The sequence below is a fragment of the Pyxicephalus adspersus genome, chromosome Z (assembly GCF_032062135.1).
Source record: "Pyxicephalus adspersus chromosome Z, UCB_Pads_2.0, whole genome shotgun sequence".
NCBI lineage: Eukaryota > Metazoa > Chordata > Amphibia > Anura > Pyxicephalidae > Pyxicephalus > Pyxicephalus adspersus.
Window position 1 is genome coordinate 23,003,621 of NC_092871.1, and position 20,577 is coordinate 23,024,197.

General features: G+C 37.5%; 1 long non-coding RNA gene across 2 annotated transcripts in view; it reads left to right on the forward strand.

Annotated features, from left to right (window-relative positions):
- Positions 1 to 874: 874 nt before the first annotated feature.
- LOC140343422 (uncharacterized) overlaps positions 875 to 20,577 on the forward strand; it is a 29,164-nt gene continuing 9,461 nt past the window's right edge. The window contains exon 1 of one of the 2 annotated variants that reach the window (XR_011923327.1): positions 875 to 1,226. This is a non-coding gene — a long non-coding RNA (uncharacterized lncRNA). The remainder of the gene's footprint in view (positions 1,227 to 20,577) is intronic. The other variant, XR_011923328.1, reaches the window with a different exon arrangement.

The following is a 20,577-nucleotide window of genomic DNA, read 5'->3' on the forward strand; positions in this document are numbered from 1 at the left end:
GAGGGACTTGTTTTTAATCACGTTAGCATCTCTGAGGTCCTTGTGCTGGCTGCCCTTTTAAATTATGTAGTGTTGTTGTTGGAAGAGTGTGTTCTGCTGTGAGTGTGTGTGTGTTCACCCAAGACATAGAGAGAAACTTTTCTGAACAACTAGGACCAGATGTAATAACTACATACGTCTTTCACAATGACTCCTAGAACATAGAAGTGCTCTATTTTATAAATATATCTATATGAATATATCTCTCAGCAAACTCTAATCAGAAATAAAGTCAGATATAAATTGGTCTCTTTAAATATCATAGTTTGGCATAACAATTTTTAGCAAATTACCCCCCTAAAATTTGAACTTAGTAGTTCTGTATAAATAAATAAATTGATAAGCATATTAAAGATTTACATAAAAATATTATTTAAATTAAATTTGAAAAATATATGAGTGTTTACAGCTCATTAATTTGTAGGGTAGTGTATGCATATATGTAGATCAATAAAGTAATTGTATATATATATATATATATATTTTTTTTTATATATATATATATATATATATATATATATATATATATATATGCATACACACACACATACATACTTTGCATTAATGAATTCTTCTTTGTTCTCTTATTTAATTCCCGTGTTTTTTTTCCATGAAGCGGAAAGCACATTTTCATAAATAGACCTTGGCCAAGTGCTTGATATGAAAATTTAATGAAGTCTGGATGCTGAGTGCAGCCTGGGGGGCCTTTGAGAATCATTTCAGTGCAACATTAGCAGGGCCCTTTTTTCTCTCTCTCTTTCTCTCTCTCTCGTACTTTCCAGACATGCCAGACAATCAAGCGTTACCGGCCCCCTTATTTCCAAGAGAACTGATCCCCAAAAAGAATGGGGCAAACAGGGGTAACATCTCATTTCACAATTGCTCAGTAGAAAAGAGAAAAAAACGAGAACAGACTGACCTGAACATTAAAAAAACAGGTGCCACAACTCACACCCCTAGTATTAAAAGTTTTAAATGCAGGCAATGCAATATTTATCACCTGAGATAATAAAAAGGCGAGTCAGTATTTCCTCCTCACAAATTCAACAGCTTGACCAAATGCTAAGATGAAGAGTCCTTTTTGAATTCTTTTCTGAAGATATATATTATGAATTCTTTTTAACAATTATTTATTTTGCTTATGCTACTCGTACTTTTTTAGGAATTGATCTGATGGAAACATCCAGGTAAGCCCATTTATATAAACTCTTACTGACTAGCAGAGTTATCTGGTAACTTGTACTTTTTTAATCAGAATTTTTTTTATATGTCATTAAAAATAATACATCACCTTTTTTAAACTGTGGCTGAGCATACATAGACAATAGGTTCTTAATGATAAAAATTACATGATTATAACAAAAACTCTAGAGAGTAATAGAGACATAAGAGTAAAACTAACATAAGAAATCATGCAGTTGCCTGTAGATTATCATCATTAGCATCATCACTTATCAACCTTTGATCCTCGTCAAGTTTTAGACAAATAAGCCCTGTGGAGGAAAAGTACTTGGCAAGATAGCAACATGAGAATATTATGCTATAAAATGATTCACATAAAATCTTTCAATAAAGACTCCTGAAAAGGATTTGCATCTATGCTTAAATGTAAATGCAAGTAACTGCCAAAATGTTGTCAGGCATCACAGTTCAAAGACTAAATATCAAAATAAAAAATAGTGCAACCAAATCATGTCATATAATTGTTTGTATCACTACATGTAATAATATAAAATGTTTACTGGTATATTATGTTGTTAAATTAAAATAGTGTAAATTAAGGAACACATAGGCTAAAATATATAGTATAGACAAAATATATAGGCAAGTACATTTCTACATTGAGGGTATTGCTAAAATACTAATAACTGTGAAATTAGCAAAAAATAGACAGATAATTGGATGAATTGTAGTCATTTAACTTTATCTACCAAAGCAACAACCTTTATGGGGTTTATTTATTAAAACAGATGTAAATGTTCACATATACTTGTCAACAAAATTAAGCAAAACACAAACACATATATCATTCTAATTTTTTTATAATCATTTATTTTGTTTATAATCATTTGATATTTAAAGTCAACCAACACCCTTGTAAGTGAATTTAGTCCATGCTTTTATTACACAGATGCAGTGGTATTCCTTTTATACATATGGGAAAATGTTTAGTTTACAAACTACCCAAGTGTACTGAAGAATGAAATTTTCTAGCTTCAACTATTGTTTCTTTTGAGAAATGAATCATCTTGACCACATGAGAATATTAATAGAATTGCTTGGCACACACATAGCAGGATGATTTAATTGATGAGATAGGAAACACTGGTTGGTAAAAGTCATAATGTTATCATTACTATTTAATTATACCATAATTCCAAGGAAACCGGATTCTTTTTTGACAAGTGTTTATATACTTAAAGAGAAATCCTATTTGGATAAATACAAGTATGTTGTAGTATTACAGAGCAGACTTGTGTATCATTGTGGTCATTTGGTCTGGAACTGCAAGGCCAAGTAGGCTGGGATCACAGCTTCAACACAGATGGGGAGCTATTGGTTTTATGAACTTTATATAGTGGTAACTTTTATACTAACTTTTGTAACAATATTTTAACAAACATCAAACTAACTTACAAATATATATATATATATATATATATATATATATATATATAAACATACGCTTTTACTAAGACAAAAAAAGCACAATGCAACTTTAAACATCTTTGTTTAGATTTCATGTGAGTTTGCTTAGTTAACAGTAAGAGGTAGCAGTGGAGAACACACACACACGTATTATATATATATGTATATTTATACTAAAATATCCAGTGTCTAGGCTCATTTCACTTATCTAGTATACTATAAAAATTTTTACTAGGAAAATATGTCAGCTTCACATAAATGTGACTTCAAAGTAACATTTATACCAGTACTAAGAAAAGGCATTCAGCATTCAGTGATATTCCTATATTATATAATATATTTCTATATATTCAATTAAAGACCACTGTGATTCCTCTCAGACTGACTTTTTACTATTTCCCATAGGAGGACTGTAATTTCCTTTTTTTCATTTACTTCCTAAAATAAACTTTAGTACAGTGCAATATACATAGATATCTGTCTGCCAACAATATGGGTGTATTGTATTGCTTGCAGTTATTTTTTACTTTAGCATCTATGGAGTTGTATTACATATTTAAATGTATGTAAAGCCAAAACTTTTTTTTTTAGTTTTGGAAGGAACTGGGGAGAGTTAGAACCACTGTTGGGATTCCTGGCAGTATCCTGACGTCTTTTGTTATAGGGAATAAAAAATGTTCAAATTGTTGAAGGTATGGTGAAGGGAAATCTTCCAATTGGTAAAGCTGTTCTGGTGAAAATGTGTAAGACATGATATCAATGGAGATGAGGGAGATTGACTCTTAGTTCTTCCTCTTACTGCTAACAGTAAAGGAACTGAAAGAAAATCCCCACAGAAAAAAAACTGATAGCTGTTGTAACCATTCTCTGCTCTACCAAAAAAAAAAAAGACTTTGAATATATTTAATGGGATGGGGAGGACTGGCATGTTTTGGCAGGAGAAATTGCTCTTGCATAACCCATAGGACAGCAGTACCAACTTCATATTACCTGACAATTCTGTGTTTTATCCTTCTGTAGGATTATCAGATCCTACAATTCCTCCTGAAAAATCTGCTGAATAGTATATTACAATAATCCATTGAATGGACCAGCAAATTTAATAAATAAGCTCAATGCTATACAAATTCAGAGCTCTTCACTGCCATATTGCCCAGCTTACATACCTGCAGGTAGCCCTCCCAGTCAGTTTGATTCACTAACAGAGGAGAGAATGTTTACTTTGCAAAGTTAAGTTGTCACTGCAGTCATCCAATCATTTGAAGAATAAAACTTTCTTTTCTAGTCCCATAACATGATTTGTTATTCACAACCTTAAGTGAACATTTCCCTCTGCTTTGGTAAATCAACTTCAATATCTTCCTAGTGTCCCGCATTTGCCAAAACAAATATGTGGCAGATCAACTTCTGTCCCACCTTTGCATTAAAGAGCCTGCTGGGTTAGTTGTGAACCCTTTCTCCTGCCCTTTTTACATAATTTTATTTTAATATTCCGATATAAATTGGGACCCCCAAATCAATCGCCTAATGTTGGCTCCTTTTCACAGTCTGTAAGATAAAAATGCTCATTTTGTCTACATAACAGGAATAAATGAAATGTTTATGTCATATACAACTTTCCTACTGCCTTCCAGGTACTCTAAAACACGAGTGTTGTATACACAGTGCTCATCTGTTCTATAAAGAGGGAAGCATGGAGGATGAACATAGGGCACCCTGCTTCACTCTCCTCCATAGGAAAGTACAGTGACCGTCCCCACTTTATCATTCATTGATCTGCAGAGGCAGATTGATGAATGGCATTGGGGGACCTCAATAGACATGCTAATTTCCCCCCTAAGATGATCCCAACTGTTCATTTTAGAGACAAAAATCTAGCAAGCATATGTAGCTTTGTCCTATTGCTCGCTCTCAGGTATGCTCCTCTTCCTAAGAACAATTGTCTGACCAGGTGCAGCCCTCGGACATCATTACATACAATGCAGGACCAGTGGACCTGCATTGTATATATAGAGGCCAAGGGCCTGCCTATATGCCAGGAGCATCATAACGCTATGGAGAGCTCCAGCTGCCAGGGAAACAAGGAATATTATAAGTATTTCACATTAATAATTATCTCCTGCACAATAGGCCTGATTTATCAAAGCTTCCAATGACTGGAGAAGATGGATTATCATGAGTAAATGTGGATGATCCAGCAAACCTGGAATGGATCTGGTTCAGGATTTAAAACATTTGCCAGCTAAAAAAAAATGATTTTGAAAATACCTTTATCTGTCTGATCACAATTACTAAAATACACTCGCCTTTTCCCATTTCAATGTGGGAGCTACGTCTTTGCCTTTCCTTTTTTGGGTTTCAATCTTGGCCCACCTGGATGACATAACGTCTGCACATGCGCAGTAAATAATTTAAGGGCTGCCTGAACACCTGGCGAATCCTGGTATCATACGCCGAGCTGCTCATGTTAAGGTATGTGTGTTTTATTGCACCTGTCTATTCTGTAAGAACATTAGTCCAGAACTTTAGTCCCGCTTAAACTTCTTTCACACTTTTCTGGGTATTCTAAGTGATCTTTATACTAATATTTATTTTGAAATGTAGCCAGGTAATTGACAAATGCTTTCTTAGTAAAATAACATGAATGGCTGTTTCTTCACGAGATACATTATGGCTCCTTGAAAAAAAAGCTCAATACTATGATTGATACTAGTTTACTACAAACGCAAGCTTACCTTACAAAATGTAATACATCATCCCTGAAATTATAGCGTATGCAATGTAGGCATGTTAATGTATCAAAACAAACATTTAACAAGTGTTTGCTCTGCATGCATTGACGGGAGGGTCAATATAAATCAAAGGTTTATTGAACTTTAATTTAACCATCAATTCCTTAGTTTGGCTTTCATCTGTTGCTCTTTTTTTTTGAGCAAATTGTTGTCTGTACTAAGTCTGCATGATGCAAACCACAAACAATAGGTAACATTGGCTCATCAAGAACAAAAATAACTAATGGATAAAAATAAGTAATGGCCACCGAATTCATAACCTTCCATGCGTTGTCAACTTATCCGTACTTGGACTGGTCTTTCCCATGGATAAACCAAATTTCCTCTGTCACAATACTACATAGTGAAGATCAGACATTTTGGAAAATATGTCCCTATTGCAGGAAAAGCTAGAAAGATCGCCCCGAAAAAAAAAATAAGTGCAAGGGCTGCATAACAGGGGTGGTCAGGAAGCCAGGGAGGTATGGGTTAAATAATGTACTATAAGATATAAGAGGGGGGAGAGTTTGGTGTTGAGGGAAGGAGATAGGGTGGAAATCTTGAGGTGATAAAGGGGGCAGGGGTGATAAGGGGGGTGAGGAGGAAGGTCAATCTGAGTCAGGGCAGTTAAAGAAAAAGGTTGTTCCTCCCACCTGCCCCCATTGGGTTAACAGGGTTTGGCAGCTAGGTTTCCTGGAAGGCAGTGTTTTGTATTGTGCTATTGTCCCTATTTAATTTACAGCGCTACGTAATATGTTGGCGCTATATAAATCATGTTTATTATTAATAAAAATAACAATAATAGTTGTGGGAGAGGACCCGTGATAGGTATGGTGTCCTCTGAGTAGGAAAAGAATTGGTAAAGGAAAATTGTGTGGTAGGTCTAGCAAAGAACTGCGGATCGGTAATATCGGCACTTGAGCCAGAGTATGGCGGCTAGGGCCTAGAAAAAATATAACCAGGGTGTAAGGAACTTACCTATTCAGCGAGCCCGCCACGTCCCTGGGGATCTCAGCCGCAGAGGGAGAAGCTGCTGCAGCAGGCAGCATGGCCGAGGCTGCTGCCCTGCTCACAGTGTCTCTCCCTGCAGGCGGAGGGATCCGTTCTAGCCAAACTACTGTTTGGCCAGGCGGCATCCCCAGCATCTCTATGGACGAGATTACAGAAAGTCCTGTTCTCAGCACTCCTGTGAATGTGCAAAGTAGGGCACGTCCCAGGGGTGCTGTGCTACTACGCATGCTTATTGTCCCCCCCGAGGGGGTGGGACATAGTTAGTTTGATTGGCCACAGGGGATTCAGTTAACCTCCAATCAAATGGCGCCAGGTGGCGCAAGGTCATTGGTCACTCTGGCCATTTAAGGAGAACCTGTCCTGAACACCATTGCCCGCTATAAGCCTCTGTGAATACAGTGTGATTGGGTGCGTTCTTTGTGTTGGTTTATGTTATTCCAGTTTGTCATTACAATAGCGACCTGGTCTGAAACCTGATTCTGCCTGAACTCTGCCTGCCCTGACCTTGGATTGTTTGTGACCACCCTTGCCTGCTGCCTGCCCTGACCACGGATTGTTCCTGACCTGCCTTTGCCTTAGCCTCCTGTACTACGCTTATCGGACTTATCATCTGTAAATAACCCTTGTCTTGTTTTATGACGATAATAAAACTTGATAAAAGGATTCTTGGAGTTGGCTGTGGTTTGTGTCCCCAGGCGCATTACACAGGGCAGACTCAGGTGGCCTGCAGTTCCTGGTGTTTGGGTGTAAGGGCCTTCCAGGCAAATGCAGCTGGGAAGTTTTGATGTTTTTCCTGTTTTTTCATGTTGATTGGTTATCTATGTTATGGGGTTTATGCAATTTATGAAGATGTTAAAGCGTACCTAAACTCAGAATTTTTACTTTACATAAAGGGGTAGACCCTTAAAACAAGTAAAAATACTGTTTGTCAGTGTTTTTTTTTTAAAAAAAAGGGTGCAGCACCGCCCCATTAATTCTTGATAGCCTAGACCAGGGGACCAAACTTGATAGCCTAGACCAAACTTTTATGGCCACTAGGCCATTTAGGGGTGGATGGGAGCACACGAGTCCCGCCCTAATGACTCAGCCCACCACCAGGGAACACCCCCTGAAGTCATATCCATCTCCTCCATATGCATTGTGGAGGAGAGGGATTTCCCTTTAGGGAGCATTCCCTATTTACCGTGGCGGCAAAAGTATCAACTTCGGCGGCAGTAAATAGGGGAGCCACAGCAAGGAGGCGGCACCGGAGCTCCAGCAGCTCTAGAGCTCTGGCTCTGGTAGTTCCTAACGTCCCCTGGCAGATGCAGCCAGCCGGCATTAGGCAGGATGGGCCAGGGGGCGTTAGGCTGGAACCAACTACTGGCTAAAGGCCTGAGTTTGCTGACCTCTGGCCTAGACGATCAAGAATGAATCTGATCGCAGAGCTCCCCGGGATGCCTCCTCTTGGCTGCTCCTTCTGTGCCTGCAGAAGTGTTTTGGGCATGCACGTAAAGGGGCCCTTTTATCAATAAGGAGAAAAATTGTGCATAGCGCAATGAGATCGTCAGGTTTTTACTCCATCTACATCACCCGATCTCGTTCCTACGCAGTGCGAGATTGGGAGACGAAGGAAGAACACGGAAGAAGAGAGAAGAACATGGTGGCGCCTGGTGCTTCCTCTGCGCCGGGCCGAAGATGGATACTGGGATGACGCGGCACCTGATGGAAGAAACCTTCTGACAGTTAGACTGATCTGCGGGTTTGAAGTAAGTGTGATTTTATTATTTTGGGTTAGTTTTGGGTTTACTTATGCTATCTGTAACTAAAGTTTTTTTTTTATATTATTTATTTTCTTAATAAAAAAAATTGTTCCCTAACACTGTGTCTATGAGGTTATTTGAGAGGGAAGGTCAAATGGAAGGGGTCTAAACAGTTTTTGGATGGGGAATATGGGGCATCTAGTCAACATAGTCATGTTCTCAGCAGAATGCGTGAAAATCTTAAAAAATTATTGGAGACCCTCTATAGTTTTCATAGTTATTCACATGAATAACTTCTCTTCTTGTGGTTATTTGAGGTAAATTGAAAATCCTTTAGGGTTTGGGAGACTTTGAAAGTCTGACAGATCTCCCAATTCATTAGAACATTTGCCTGATTTAGCTGAAGCATGTGTAAGGCTTGTAAGGCTTGTATGCAGTAAAGGAATATTTCCATTACCCTGTAAAAAAGGGAATAGTTTCAGAGCAATTAGAAATATTTTCTTTGATATTGTGTTGCATAACACAAAAAACAGTTCTGACTTTTACATGTACTAGTTATTATTGTCTTGTTAAGCTAAGCACGGGTTTTTCCAAGGGAAAGTCATTAAATTTATCTTCTAATAATGGGCTTTGTTGAGCAGACTTAATGAGTGTTTGTTGTTTACTGGCTGTTTGTGTTGGAAGTCTGTATGGAGCAGAACAAACTTTAGCAGAGACCTTCAGCAAACAAATCTTGAAAAACTCTGTTGGTGTGAATTGTGCATTACAGCCTATTGTATTCTAAAGACAAAGCTGGCATTGACTTGAGTAAACACAAGAATAAATGTGAATGTGAATGTCCTGCTGGGAAGAAAGTAGATGTTTTGGTAACCACTGGGCAATTAGTGACTTTGCACATTAATGTCTAGGGTGTGTAAAATAAGCATGCACATTAAGACAGCCTTTCTAAATCTTTTTAACAATAGGGAAACCCTTAAAAATAACATTCAGGTCTTTGGAAACCCCTGATATAATTGCTATATCCATAGCTCACAGCACATTAGCATGGTGGTCAGTAGGAAGAATTCCTCTAATATTGCTGGCAAATAGGAAGAATGCTACCCTTATGGATGGCCAAAAATGTGATTGTTGGTTAAACTTGCCTAAAGTTGCGTACACACAGCAAGTGCAATTTTTTACACTTGCAATTTTTGTCGTTGGAAAGGATCTTTCACGATCCTTTCCAACGACAAGGGACTGCACGATGCATGAACGGTGCTGTACATACAGCACCGTTCATGCTCTATGGAGAGGGGAGGGGGAGAGCGACGGAGCGGCACCCTGCTGCACGCTCTCCCCCTTCCCTTTCATTAGGATCGGTTGTCGTCCATCGTCCGTGGATCCGGCAGGACGGTCGTTCGGACGATGGACGACACCGACTGTACCGCTGCAGATTTTCGCCTGATATTTGGCCGATGCCGATTATCGGGCGATAAAAATCTGCCGTGTGTACGTAGCTTTAGAGGCACAAATTGTTCATTGCCCAAGGAAACCAATGGAACCTCATGGAACCCTGGTTGAGAAACATTGATCTAGGTTGTGTAAAGTAGATTTAACACTACTATTCTAAGCTACAATATAGGGCAAAACGACTCTAAGTGTGCCTATTCTGTAATACCTTTTATTATTAATAAACAGTATTTATATAGCGCCAACATATTACACAGCACTGTTCATTAAATAGGGGGACAGACAGATACAAACAGTGACACAGGAGGAGGAAAGGACCCTGCCCATGAGAGCTTACAATCTAGAAGGTGGGGAAAGTATCACACAGTAGGGGGCGTAGTGAGGGTTTTACGAGGCAAATTTGAACAATTGCTCTTTTAATTTAGCAGAGTAGGATAGGATAAAGCCGATTAGGACGAGGAAGACCATTCCAGAGAGTCGGGGCAGCTCTAGAAAAGTCATGGAGCTGTGTGTGTTGAGGTTATTAGTGAGGAAGTGATTAGTGTGTCATTGAAGGAGCAAAGAGAGTGGCTAGGGACTAATAAAAAGTTTAATTTGGATTCATGGAATTATGTAGAATTTTCTCCTTTGTGCCTGGACAGAGGGAGGTGATAGCACTCATAGTCAATCCTGCACTACTTGCTGGTTTCAGAGCTGTCTTCTGCAGAGGGTGACTCATTAGTGCTACATAGCAACAATTAAAATGACAAGCCTTTAAAACATGTAAGCAATGTGTTTATATAGTGACCGGTTCTCTTTCTTCCTACTTTTGTGTGATTTTTTTCAATGTTTTTCTAATCCTATTTGCTGACTGCCTTTTCTTTGAGGCCCCTTAAGGCAAGAAGAGAGTGTATGTTTTCTGGGGATAATGTGCCGCATTCAGGAGAAAAACTTCTGCAACATCTGAATTAGTGCAAATGGTTTCTACTTTGCTGATGCATTAGTTCAAAAATCAATGTTCCAAAGAGTGCATTTATCAGGCCGTCTCTATTAATAACAAGACTCATTTAAGTAATTAACTATTGTGAGATCAGTGTGGTAGGTATAAAATATTTGCAGTCACATTTACTGCTCACTACTAGGCAATAAGGGTTTGTCAACCATATGGAAAGTTTAGAGTGTTTGGATTTAAGGTGATAAAGGGATCCATTACTATAGGTTACTATAGGTTTGCAGGTCACCATTTTGGATGATGATGATGAATGTATGATTTGATCAATGTCTTTACTCTAAACCAGTGTTCCTCAACAGGGGTTCTGTGCAACCCTACGTTTTCTCCAGAGGTTGGTAGGGGTTCCATGAGCATTTAGCAATTTGTGCCTCTCAGGTCAGAGTAACTGAGTAACAGAGTAACAGAGTAACATTTTTCCCACTGGCCAGCAATGCAGGAGCCATTCTTCCTATGGACCAACACACTTATGTATTGTGAGCTGTGAAAAAAGTAATTATAGCAGGGGTTCCCTGAAAACTAAAAGTTATTTTAACACTTTCTCTATAAAGGAAGGGTAAAGCTGTTCTAGATAATTAGTTGACATTCATAAAGGATGAAGCCAATACAAACCTAATAATCATGTTCTTCCAATAAGTGTGCATACCTTTACCTAAAAAGTGTGGCTTCCATATTTTTATATCTTTGTGGTAACCAAAGACATTTTCTTTTTTTAGTTTTTAGATAGAATGGAAAATAGTTAGAACCTCAGTCAAGTTTTTACTGCTCTCGATGACCCTGTTAGTTTCAAACCAGGTCATCTATGTGCATTTGAATGACACTCTAACACACTATGCCAACGTCGTACAACACATTGTACCGCACTACCGTGCAGTTCCATTCTAGCCCACATGCATTAATGCAATATACTCCAGCACCGAAGTGTAAATCCAGTTGTTACTTACTTCCCGTGGTGTCTCTGGACAAGAATTGAACTGACGTTTCTGTATTGGAACACAGACAGCTAAATAAAAATAATAAATCAGTAAATCTTAGATGAGTATGAGCAAATTGTGGAACCTGCATCAGGCTGGGATACTTTTGGGGTGTTATGGTAACACCTGCATTTCTGTTACTGCAATGTACCATAATGCACAATGAACCTGTAAATTTGAAGGTTGTAGCATGCCACATTATTATTATTATTATTATTATTATTATTAATATTATTAATAAACAGGATTTATATAGCGCCAACATATTATGCAGCGCTGTATATTAAATAGGGATTGCAAATGACAGACTAATACAGACAGTGATACAGGAGGAGAGAACCCTGCCCCGAAGAGCTTACAATCTAGTAGGTTATATGGTAATGCACTGCCATGCATTGGGTAAGAAAAAAATAATTTGCTGTGGGTATGTCCACTCTGGGGTGTTTTGGAAGCCCATTGAAAATTCCCTCTTTAAACACTTGTCCCCGTTATCTCCATTATTAGATTTTCCAAACTTTCTTTTCTGGGGACAACTTTATGTATTACATTTTCCGTTTTAATAACATGGGTCACTAGGACAAATAGCAGAAGGGTGAATCTCCCCAAGGGGAACAGCAAAACTTAAAAGAGGATCCTATAAGCTTTTTTATTTCTAATAACCAATAACTAATATCCTGCTCTTACTGGTATATACTGGGATAAATGTGGAATGCTAAAAAACAGGTTTCCAAGATTTGATTCTTACTATTACCTTTGTTGATTTTACAACAACATTTGTCAGACACAAAATCTAGACCTGCATCGAGGGTAAAACTTTCAATTTTACACAGATGCAATAAGCAGTTTTATCTCGATGGCTGAGAATATAGAAAAAGGAAATCTTTGGACTAGATTAACACTGACAAGCATTTGGGACTTGAAATTCCTCCAAGTCAGGGAAAATTCAGCCAGATCTCTTGACCTGATGAGCACAGCTCCCAACAGCATGTCAAGAACATTTGTCTCATTCAGCAAATAGTTATAACCACACAGGTATTTACTAGAGTCATAGTATATACAGCGTTGGAAGAGGAAATTGTTTTAGGAGTTTTTTTAAACTTTATTATATAACACCTGCACTAAAAAACACTAAATGTAATGCAGGCTATAAACATCTGTGAATAATGTGGCTTCTCAAAAAGTATATATAAATCCTAAATAAAATATGTATTATATAATATATATAGAAACTTCGCATCACATGTCTGCATGCAAATATTGCCTGCCTAGCCAACTCCTCCAGAATGACACCCACCGATCCAGGGTAACTTTTTCAAATTCTTTACTAGAGCCAGCTGAGTGCTTGTATTAGGGCTAAAGGATCTTAAAGTGAACATAAACTCAAAAATAAAAAGAATGCAATATCACAATCCCAATAACTGCAATTTATTAAATGCACTTACCTGTCCCCATTCCGATATTGCACCATCATCTTCTTCCTTGTTCTTTTTCTGTGTTCACTCTTCACCCATCTTAAATGGCCAGGTCAAGGTGATGTAACTTCTGTGCAGGTGAGTGGGGACTCATTGAGTCCCAGCAGATTTAGGGGAAACTGTGATGTGCCGGCTATCCCGACATCCTTTGCTGAACTGCGCATGCGATTTTGGGATAGCCTAGGACATCAATTAGGCAGTGATGAATGCTTTTTGCAGAATTGACATTACCTGTCCCTTTATGCAATAAAGTCCTGCCTGATCCTAAATTGTGAAAGCAGAACTTTAATTCCACTTTAAGAAAAGTATCAAGGCAGGATGTTGTAATTATGCCAGAAAGCTATGCACAGCACCCTTTAGCCCCTTACACTTGCTAAAACCTGGCTGCAGGTACAAACAGCTAGTAATAATGTAACTGGATGTAAAATAAAGAATGACACAAAAGGGTTTTATTGTAAAATATCATCTATATGAATTTCTTAGCAGAACGAACTAGGAACGTCAGACTATAGGCAGATTAAACTTCAACTTTAAAGTAGTCACACACATAGGGATCCGATTGTTCGAAACCAAACCCTTCTTACATCTGATCTGGACATAGGTCATCCATCTCATTGTTACTGCTAGGGAAACAATCATTTGATCCTCACAGCCTGTCATCCTTCTGGCTGGATCTGTTCCTGGTCTTTTGGCATCTTTGTCTTTACTTTCCATTTGTATGACTATGCAATCTACAATTGATGCATTCCTCTCAATTGCACAGACTCCATACTGTCCTTAGATATTGCAATGGCAATAAATTCTGAAATAATGAAATCTCGTAGGGCACTTTTTTAATTAGAATTAAAAAGTGAAATGACATTACAATTTTGAAACACATTTGTTAACTTTTTTTAAAGTAAAATATTCAGTTAAACGACATTACTGGGCAGATACACGTTATTTTACTTTTTGTTTGGATCATATTACTAAAATTTAAACAGCCCTCAAAACAGAATGGTCACATCAGACAACACTCATATAAATTTGGCCATGCCTCCAATAGGAGCACCAAAATTGCATCCAAAATATATTACACAGTGGTGTACATTAAATAGGGATTGCAAATTTGCAAATGATAGACACATAACAGATAGTGACCGATATATAGATGAGTAGATAAGAATTAGATACATAAGATTTGGAAAAATGAACAATTAGTTCCCATTAATTAATTGGGATGATTTATGAAAAAAAGAAAATGCTTACCTAGTATTTTAATTTGAAATTAGGAATATCGTGGTCAACTTCTTAGAATTATATATACACAAAATATTTCTTATATATGTCAACCCTGATGAATTGAAGTCAATCAGTTAATCATGTAGAAAAAACTTTTTTAAAACGAAATCCTTGTGCATTAATGGGTACAGAGTGTTTATCATACTTGAATATTATTTATTAAGCAAGGTGAATATTCACTTTGCAAAAATACATAGTAAATTATCATTAAATTGGATTGTGCTTCACAATCAGCACTCAACTCACACAAATTATTCCAAATATGAACTTTCCTTGCCATGTGGGGTTCTGGTTTCAATCTGCCTGATGAAGCGATGGAGATATACATGGACATCTAGGGAAAAACATTTAGGCTGTTCACCTATCACATTGCAGGGATGATTATCCAAAGGAATATAAACCATTCACTTGGCAAAGAAAATTATTCCTCGGCAAAAGATATTTCACTTAGCCCAGTAAATCTAATGAAGCTCTGTCGACTTCAACCATCCAATTGTACAAATTTCCTCACACTTCATTAGGTATTCTTTGCCAATTGAATCTTCACTGGAAGCACTAATCGTATTTAAATTTTCAAAAGATAAAGTAAACAGTATATAATGCTTTAATAAATAAATCACTGCAAGAGCTAATTCACTTAGTTTAGTGAATGTGGTGATAATTTACATTGCAAAGGATACCCAATCACGTGCAAGGAAATCTAAAATATGTTAAAGTTTTGTATAAAGTTAAAGTGTAAACTGTATAAAGTTTTGTTTGCACATAATTGGATGATTGAGGTGAGCAGAGCTTCATGTTTCACTCTGATATATGAAAAGCCTATATTTGTTTAGCGATCTAACCTATGATTTGCACTATATAGCATTTTAGCTTCTATTTACAAGGAAAAACAGATAATCAGCTATTTGTGATGATTCCAACAGCTTCTCCATTTCAAAGATCTGTTTTCCTAAATAGGCCGGAGTTTGTTCTTCGATGGAAATCTGCAAACATCTAAACATACAGGAGTTTTTTTTACATCACAAAGTCTAACAGCACAGAAACCTGCTTTGCATCTTATTCCGCTCACTCCAATAAATCCCAACATCTCCGCCTGATGAGATGGGTTGGGGAAAGTAATTGTTTACAAATTACAACAGAATGGAATAGCAGTGTGATCATGTAGGGCTGGCAAATGTTCTGTCTGGTGTCTCCAAGCGGGAGCTGCTGGTGAAAAGAGAGCACACTGCTCACTTTGCTGCTGCTCATTTGCATGACAAATCAAGAGCTTTCAAGGGGGGCGATAGCTTTAGAAGTGACTGAGGGGGCAGATTCATCCAAGCATGCCTTTTCAACAGTTTCACGCAACAATTCATCAACTCCTTAATAGGGCTGAGTCAATTTTAGAGGAATAAAATTCTTTCCCTGGGTGTTAGGCTTCCCTGAAGATTCCCTGGGTGTTAGGCAGAAAACTATTTGTTTTAGATCTGAGCTGTCAGATCAGAAATAAAACCAACAACCGCATAATATGGAAGTCCCGAACAGACGATTCTTCAATGGACTATTAGGTAGCTGCTCAGGTTATGAAGTTGTATTTAAAGTTTGTTGTGTTTGCCATACTATATACAATTTTTAAATATTGAAGTTTAATATTTATAACAACCTTTCTCAACATTTTAAATTGAGGAATCCTTGAAATAACTCTTAGGTCTTAGTAAACCCCTTCTATAATTACTATATCCATAGCTCACAGTACATTAGTGTGGTGGTCAATGGATAGAAATTCTCTAAAGCTAATCTCCAGGGAGAAAAAAAGAATTTATTCCAGAATTGTGTTCACAAATACATAAATGAAATCATGCTTTTCTCAATGATAACAGTGTAAGCACTTGAAATTGACTTGGTTTTAACCTTTTGTACAGCTGGGAAAAGACTAGGAAAGTTCAAGGCCGCACAATGATACATTCAGTAGAACTGCACTGTTCATGTGCTAGTAAAGAACATATAAACCTAGAGTATGGTTAGACTTAGGGATGAGCTTTCTCACGAAAACTTCTTTGAACTTCCAATGGTTCCCCTAAATTTCAGCAAACTTATTTTGCAAAACCATCGGTAGAGGAAATTAAAACAGGAGAATTCCCACAGCTGCATTGAGCCCTGGGAATCCTTCTGTTGGCAATCACCGGGACACTAGAGTTTAGTTAACCTCTATTGCCGGGGGATCGCAGAGGATTTGCATGATGCAGCCCTGGAAATCCTCCTGTTTGCATGATTTGTTACAGATACAAATGGATCATTTGTAAAAGATACTTATATTACAATGTCAGGAGCTTCTCTTGTGCTGGGCATCTTCTCAATGATTGCAGCTGTGGCTGCATTCATTGAGAAGAGTGTGCGATCCCCGGGGCACTAGAGGTTAATTAACCTCTAGTGCCCGGGGATCGCAGAGAATTTCCAGGTTGCATGATGCAACCCTGGAAAGTTTTCTGTTCGACAAGAGCTCGACCTCCCAGGGAATCAGAAGGCCGCAAGAAAGGCCCGATTCGCCGCAAGATCAAACTTAATATTCTCGCTCGCTTATCCCTAGTTAGACTCCACTCGTATTAAACCTTGTTGGTTAGCCACCCCTAAAAATTAGGAATTTTTAATTGTAGAGAAAAGAAGAGGGATTTTCTGTGGCTTAAATGTATTTTAACACTGTAACATGAAACCTATGTACAGTAATACATTAATATAGTTACCAACTCCCATTAGTAGTCATAGGGTTTGGTAATCCAACTAGACAGCAAATTGCTAATTCAGTATAAATTAGAGAGTGTTTTAGCTGTAGAGATTGTTTAACGTCTTGTATCCTGACACGTTTCGCCTATTGCCTTCTTCAGGGGTATATAGACATGTATCGATTGATTCCTGCTATTTACAAATTAGGATGATAGACTGTAGATAGCTTTAATTAAAGCTGAATGATCAACGAGACAAAACATATAATGATATGTGATAAATTGTCTCTTGAAACCACTAAAATAGGGATTGAGAGTAAAACCTTTGACAACAGGATAGTTTAGATGAATAATATTTGTTCCCTGGTTTGTAGAACAGCTGAGGTGTGCTGTGTAGGTTGAGAAGTGACAGCCAGGGCTTAGCAATTTGCTGTCAAGTTTGATTACCCAAACCCCATGACTACTAATGGGAGTTGGTAACTCTGACTATAATAGTGTATTACTGTATATAGGTTTCATATTACACTGTTAAATTACATTTGTATATTCAAGCCACAGAACCCCCCCTTCTTTTCTCTACAACTAAACAATTCTAGTAAGGAACATGCTGGAAGGAAGAAATAGCTCAGAAAAGGGAAATCTGTTCAGTATTTGACAGCAAAAGTGTTCACAGTGGCCACTAGGGTTGCGTGATAAGATGAAACCATCTAATTTTGGAAGGCATGTGGTATTGTACAAAATGGGTTTTGTACACACTGCTCATGGCAGTGCCTGACTTCTGTCTATTACATTTTGTCTAAAAATTTCCAAAATTAAACATTTATCTCAGACTTGGTACTATGTTTAGGTTTGGAAAACTGTAAAGAGATTTTGTTAAAGCCATTGTAAATCAAACCTGGGCAGATTCAACGATCCCTACTGATCAACAGTACCACCGTTACAGGGAACAAAAGCCCACACAATGAGCCCCTATATTGCTCTACCTTAAATTAACCCAACATAAACTCATCTTATGTCCCCCAATATACCCTCGCTGTAATATTGGTGAGTATAAAATTCAAAAACGCATGCCTTTCTCCTGCACTCCCATCACCAAAATATGCCCCTTCCTATTTTCAGGTGCCACCCAACTCCTGGTAGATGCTCCCATCTCTTACCTTGACTATTGTGACGGTCACTTATCTGGTATTCAAATAGCTGGACTGTTGCCTCTATAAACTAAATGAAAGTATTCCAAAGGAAAACGGAAAGAAATCTGGTTTTGTAGGCAATAATAACTTATAATATTATGTGCAAAGGGTCATCCACATTAAATGTCCAAGGGGTAAACGACCAATAAACAATACATATTAGAGCCCTGAATTCTTATAAGCAAGTATAGGTACAAATTAACATTCACAAATCCCGACACGTTTAGCCATACGACTTCCTCAGGGGATTGAGTTGAGAAAGTTTTTGTTCTATAAAGTGAGACAAGGTACTAAGTACTAAGTTTAGACAAAAAAAAGGTGCCAAAATATTCACAAAATAATGTTAAAGGTCTAAATCTACAATAGTAATAATCATTAATTTTCATGATTTATATGTGTTGATGAGTATTACTATTGTAATAATAATGGTTTTAGGTGGTTGCCAGAATAATTTGGTATAAACTTGGACTGAAAGTAAAAACCAAATAAAATCAGATACATAAAGTAATCATGTATTATCATTTATAGCAAAAAGCATTTCTTGTTTTGTTTAGGGGTCAAAAGCAGCAGATTTTGACTCTCAACTTGTAGAGCACAGCAGTCTGTTGCATATTGTAATTACATAAAAAGGCATCAGGAGCCTTAAAATCTACAAAAAAAAGATTAAACATCTGTGTTGACATGATCCCACAGCCCCTCTCCCCGTTTGGTGACAATACCATGTTTGGGGGATAATAACAAGCATTAGAAGTTAATGTGTTCTTTAGTTTTCCTTTTTTACAATAATACTTTTTTTTTTTTACCTTTGACTCTTGGGAATTATTTTGGTGGATATGTTCTGATTTTAGCTACCCCAGTACAGAGACTGATGTAAACGGTTATACACTTTAAACTACTGCATATGTTATCAGTGCTTTATAAATATAGATTAAAAAAGAAACTTTGAGTTGATTTAGTAAATGTTTCTGATTTTTTTAAATTATATCAGAGAAAATCATTAAACAAGTATGTATGTTTCAGAAGATCTCACTCAAAACATAGATAAATAAAAAAGAAACTTACATACCGAAAAAAGAGAAGCTCCATAGGAATCCATACTGAACACTGTGAACCACAAAAGGAGGTCAATCAGTAGAAACAAACACACAGCTCTGTATGGCGCTGCACACCAGGAAGTCGGAGAAATCCTTGAGCTTGCTATGAAAAGCAATGACTTTTCATGAAATGAAATGACTTTGGTCTCAACAGTTAACATCAAATGTCTGCTAATTCAACAAGAGCTCCAAGCAGTGTCAAAAGAAATAGCACTACTGCGAGAGGAGCTGTGTCCTTAAAATGCTGCTGGAAAATATCATAAAAATATACTAAATATATAAAACAGACAACCCAACTTTGGCACCATTTTTAACTCTTTGGAATCATGTTGCCCTGTCTGTAGCATGTTTGGATCTTTTAATGCAACTCTTACCCATTTCACACTCCCATGTTGCATGGAATAACCCATTTTTTCAAACTTGCCTACCCATCTTTTTCGGTCTTTTGAAACCGTCACTACTTCCCACCACTACATTTCTCCCTTCCTGTTGTGTGGTAATTTCCCCACCTTCTAGATTGTAAGCTCTTCAGGGCAGGGTCCTCTCCTCCTATGTCACAGTCTGTATTCGTCTGTCATTTGCAACCCCTATTTAATGTACAGCACTGCGTAATATGTTGGCGCTATATATAGTTATTAATAAAATAATAATAATAATTAACTTCTGCCCTACTTCCTAGCTGATTGACATCCAGAGTTAAAAAAGTCCTTTCTGTGAGCCTAGACAGCCATAAACCCAACCCCTGGTCTGTTGGAATACAAGCTGTGTTGTCACCAGAGTGCTTGAGATGACACAACTAAGTATATTATTGGTAGCAATGAGTAGCTTGATGAAAGTCACCCAACTTCATGCCAACACAGCAGCATGGAAGCCTTACTGATTGCCAAGAAATATAGTCTACTACTTATACCAACTACAAACATCATAGCAGTATGATGTGTGTACATTAAAAACACTCAAAGTCTAGCACTTCATAGAGGGAGGAAAAGACATCTGCAGTTACTTGACTATAAACCACGACCATTAAAACTTGCCAGAAGCACTTACAGTATGCAACCCTATTAAAACAAAAAAATTGGGCTGAAGTTGAGTTATTTTTTTGTAATTTTTTTATGGCCAGAACTGCCAATTCCAGTTGAACAGTTTAGTCCTGATGTATTAAAGTTCTTCAAGACTGGATAAGGTAGACAAGGTTTGCTGGATCACCCCATGATAGTG